Source organism: Meleagris gallopavo, chromosome 2 (assembly GCF_000146605.3).
Source record: "Meleagris gallopavo isolate NT-WF06-2002-E0010 breed Aviagen turkey brand Nicholas breeding stock chromosome 2, Turkey_5.1, whole genome shotgun sequence".
Taxonomy (NCBI): Eukaryota; Metazoa; Chordata; class Aves; order Galliformes; family Phasianidae; genus Meleagris; species Meleagris gallopavo.
Window position 1 is genome coordinate 545,941 of NC_015012.2, and position 5,121 is coordinate 551,061.

The 5,121-nt window shown below is 47.4% G+C and overlaps 1 long non-coding RNA gene across 1 annotated transcript; it reads right to left on the reverse strand.

Annotated features, from left to right (window-relative positions):
• Window positions 1-758: 758 nt before the first annotated feature.
• On the reverse strand, window positions 759-5,110 carry LOC104909456. Its single transcript, XR_792328.3, has 3 exons — window positions 5,034-5,110; window positions 1,883-1,994; window positions 759-1,802 (listed from the first exon to the last, which is right to left on the reverse strand). It is a non-coding gene; the product is annotated as an uncharacterized LOC104909456 (long non-coding RNA).
• Window positions 5,111-5,121: the final 11 nt, after the last annotated feature.

Genomic DNA, 5,121 nt, shown 5'->3' on the forward strand with positions numbered 1-5,121 from the left:
TATTTTCATCATCTGAGCCAAATATCTGCGTGCAATGTATTCTCTTTCCATTCTCTCATGTAAGTTTTGTACAGCTTATAAGTAATCAAAAAAAAAAAATCCTGTTTTTTTTCCTAAACTTTTTTAGAGTTAAACTTGGTAAATACTGTAGATTTCCCCCCCTCCTTTATTTTTTTTATTTTATTTTTTTTCCCTGCCCCTGTGTAATCAATGCACTCTACTGTTCCATCATGCTGTAACTTGTAGAAACGATGTCTATTTATTTCCTGCTTATTTAAATTCCTGTCGAGGTTCTGTCTGCCCCTCTCTCCTCCTGCCCCAGGTCTGCAGTGTGGATGGACCATATGAGTGATGGACCTCCCAAAGCTGCCCGCTGGATTCAGCACAGCCAACGCGGCGCAGAGACGATTGGTTAGAAGTGCCTAAGTCCTGCACTCCCATGGGGATTTAGGCACCTCCGAGATTACAGCATTAGCGAAATTCAGGGGAAGTTTGGCTTCTCCACCATGATTTTGGTCCTCTCCTCTTTAAAACCACATTCTCTTCTGTCTCAGCCAAGACCCAAGACCAGCTTTAGCATCAGGTACAACCGGAGTGCACACTGATTCCCAGTTAATCACTAACTCGTTTCATAGGACCCAGCATATGTAGCATTTTTATTGCAATTTCCCTGGCTTACTTGTGTTTTGCACTGATGAATTTTGGACAGGGTAATTGCCACTTTACTTGTGCAATACTGCTGTAAATAATTGCAGATCTTTTTTTTTTTTTTTTAAGTATGCAATCTTTTATGTTCTTAATATGAGTTTTATATGAATAAAACCTTCAACTATTTGACTACTTGTCACCAGTGGTGCTTTCTTGGGGGCTTCTGGATCGACGCTGCCTCTGTCAGGAGATCGTTGGTGATTTTAGGTGCCCGCAGGTGAGAAGAGCAAGGCAGTGATCATGTATTTAATTCAGTAAGGTTTTACAGGGCTTGCTTTTTTTATTTTTTGCTTTTTTTCCTGGATTGCTTAGGCTTCCTTAATGAGTTACTAGAGTTCTGGGAGGGTTTTTAATTATTTTATTTTTGAATTCATCCTCACAATCTGCTCATTGATACCACCGTCCCACTTTCCCTTGCCTTGGCCCTCCCTCCCTTTTCTGTCCTCGTTTCTAAGCCCTCCCCAATGTTTTATGGCCGGATCCCCTTTGGACTTGGTGATGGTGAAAGAGCACAAGGGGATGGAATGGCTCCTTGCCCTGAGCCATCTACCCGAGCAATTGCTCACTTTGCTTTTATTTCACCACAGATAATAGCTGGCAGATAACTGATAGCATCAGCTGTGGTTTGGAACAATTATTTTGCTGCGCTCGCTCGTGTGGGGCTCTCCGCACAAAAGGAGCAGCCACGAGGTGATCGTGGGGCTCATGGAGATCAGCAGCAGGGGATGGCAGTAACAAGAAGCCAAGCATGCAGATATATGTCTGTGTACACCTCTTTGCTATTTGCTCCCTGAATGCAGAGCCCAAGCCACTCGTTCAGGATTAGCACGCCTCCCTTTGCTGGGAATTTAGCCCTGGCCATGAGTCACGGTGGTGGGGCGAGAGCAGGGCTTGTTTCTGCAGAGGCAGCTGCACTTCCCTGTTTGTTTGTGTCTTGTTTTGTTTTGTTTTTAAGCTGTTCAGAGTCAAGGAGGGCTTACTTTTGAATATCGTAGAATAGTAAGGTTGGAGATTCCACTCCGACCACCAACCCATTGTCTCCAAGATATTGCTGTTCCCCTTCATCTTCCTCCTCTTTTCAACGCTCCAAAAACCTTTAAGTGCATTTCACTTTATAAAAAGGTAATGACAGAAGGACAAAAAGAAATAATAATAATAAAAAAAGATCTCCAACCTCTTGTCACAATCCCACTGGACTCTTGGAAGGCTGTCTTTAACCACCACAGTTCCCTGCTGCTCAGTGCACACCGCCGGGATGCTTTGGCTCAGAATTGGGATGCTGACAGCTGAAAGGAAGGAAGAAAGTGGGGAAGGAATAAATCAGAGAGAAATGTGCCCAAGAAACCCTGCCCTGTGAGAGGCTCCTGCTGAAATATATTAAAGAAAACCAAAAGCCCACCCCGACCTTGACAAACAACAAAATTTCTGGATTGTTTTTTTTTCTTGTGCTTGTTTCAAATTACAGAAGTTCTTGAAAGGGAAGTTTATAGGTTTCAGGTGCTATTTTAGGGGCTTCTTTAACTCAACAATGCCCGTATTGCCCAGCCAAGGCCACACCGTCTGCCTGGGGATTTTTGGTCCCATTCAGGAGTATGGTGGGACTGGGATGTTAGGGGAGGATTTTGGGGACAGCCCTGACCTCTCTGGGATTGATATCTCGCCTTTCATTTTTGGGGAAAATCCCACGAGTTTTGCAAGCTAACTAACAGGGCCTTTGGCCACGTGCTGGAGATAGGACCAAGCCAGAGTGACCAGTGCAGACAGGTTGTTTGCTGATGGTTCTCCCTCTCTCTTTGCTGTGACTCATTTTGGAAGGAGCTCAGCCTGAACCCCACGACCTCGGTGAAACAACAGGGAAGGGAAATGCTCCCTGGTGGCATCCACAGTGGTGAGAGTCCCAGCTGGTTTCTGCCCGTGGCCACCAGCCTGGCCCAGGAAGGCTCTGGCCACATCTCAGTAGGCTATGGCCAGGCCCATGGCAGCCTCAGCCCATATTGGCCACGGCTCCAACCTGGCTTGCCATGGCTGATGCAATGGTGGCCATGGCCTGGGTTGGACACGAGCAGGTCCCAGTTGGCCACAGCCCAGGTTGACCATTTCCCAGGTCCACCAAGGACGTGTCATCTGGTCCGTCTCCAAAAGACTGGCTCTTTCTTTCTGTGGTCTCAAAATCTTGCTTCAGTGACAAATTAAAACCACCATCCATTTTCTGTTTGTTTGAACGATGACAAACTTCCTTTATTCCTTGAAAAGGGGAAAAAAAATAAAAACAAAGTTTGATCATGCGAAAAACCACAAGCATGGCTCATGGCCACATGTGGATCTGTTCTTAAACTATTTCAGCTGAACCTACTCGCACTATACCTAGTCTTGTTGATGTGGGACAATTTAAATCCAATAATGACAGCCCCGAGGATAACAGTGGGCTATGCTACGTGGAAGGAAGCCCTTCTTAACCTAATGGGAGGTGGTGATGTGGAGAACAACCACAAAAGCCACCCTATCGATGGGCAGATGAGGGGCTCCTCCTGCCCACTCCCTCACACTACGGCATCAAGCTGCTCTGTGTTAATAAAGAACTCTGAGTGTCAGTTTCATTATGGCTGGATTTGTGCTGGATTTCTACCTGGGATTAATTTTCTTCTTTTTTAAAATATATTAACCTATAAAGCCAAGTGTCTCATTCCAAAGAGAGTCTATGCAGATAGGAGGTACAGTGCTGAGCATCCTTGGGGTGCCATAGAAGAAATACAAAACCTGGCTCAAGGTCCATGCCCCAGAAATGAGGATGAAAGGGTTTGGGGCCATCCAGCACCAGGGGAGCGGCAGAGCCATCCTGCCATACCCTCACTATATTTTTTTCCAATGACTCGCATCTGACCTTTCAAACACCTGTTCAGCCTAAAACAGCTAAAAATACCCACGAAGCTTTGCATCTGATTTTCATATTGCAACAAAGGTCACTGTTTCCAGTGGGTTTTCTTACATTTCTGATGGGTTCTAGGATGTTTGAGCCCTGGGCACTCTGACTTCAACACGGACGGGTGTCCTGGAGCCCTGGCCACTAGGCAGGATTTCCCAACCTTCCCCAGCACTTTCCCAGCAGGTCCTGGATCTGTATGGATGCGGTGGGACTGGCTGCATCTGTATGGTGTGACAAAACCGATTTCCTTCTATTGCTGGCCTCCTGAGAGTCTCAGTGCCAACACAAAAGCAGCCGAGCTCACGCTCCTCTGCTTTCCCCAGCAGCACTGTCTTGAGCCAAAATTTCCCAGCAGCTTCAGCCCAAGGACACACAAATCCCACCAGCACCGAAGGAATAAGGTGGGAGTTTCTCCTGCCCGGTGTTTTGATGGGCTCATATTTTAATGTTGTCGGGAGTGCACGGGGGAGCCTTTGCTGCCCGGCCGCGTGGGCTGCCGCTAATTAAACCATGCTTTCTCTCGGTGTGATTCCTGACATCACACACTGAATGGAAACTTTTTGACAAAGGCATCGGTTTAATTAGGGAGAAAATGTTTGAAGGCGATGCTATGTCAGCTCCCGAAGGGGGGCAGGACATGGCAGGCAGCAAAATGCCACCTCCCCAGCCATACACCGGCGCTGCCGATGCCGCTCTAATTGGCTGCGGTTTGCACATCTGTGTTGGCGCTGGGCTCAGCCTGGAGAAAGGTGAAAATAAATGGTTGGATTTTTTTGCTTTTTTTCCGTAAGACAGAAGCTGGCAGCACGCATCCTCCCTGCTCCCTTGGGACTCCCAGCCCAGCGCTGGGTCACGGGGCTGAGTCACAGCATCGCGGCGAGGAGACGGCTGCAAAAATGTGAGCAGAGGGACACAACCTTGTGCCTCCCAAACGAAAGATGGGTTTCTAAGCTCAGTTGTTAATGCTGGGTCTAGCCCTGACCTTGGGATTCAGGTGTTGGACTGCTGATGGTGCCTGAAGGTGACGGAGAGCGGTCTCGGTGGCACAGGGATGTACCCAATATCCACAGTTGCTCAGAAAAGATGGCTTAAATCTGTGTGTTGAATGCTGGGAACTCTGCTGCTCCAGTCTCTCTAAAACCAGTTTTAGAGATCAGATCTGGGAGCAGGCCCTCATCTGAACATGTGAACACGGTGCTGGCTCTAATGGATGTGCTCAGGGCATCTCCTTGGGTGCATCCCTCAAGAAAAGCTACTGAGTGCCACCGCCGTACAGACAGGGAGTGAGGTCGTTGCCAAGCCCCGCTGCCAGCCGGGGAACGCTACGAGTGAACATCAGCATTCAAATTACTTATTGGCAGAAATGGGTTTAAAAATAGGTTTTTATGATAAACAAACTAACCTCATACAGGAAGTGAGCTGCAAATACTAAAAACTCGTATGGTGTTAAGGGAGCTGGTAGAGCATAGATCTGCCCTGCAAAAGAAAAA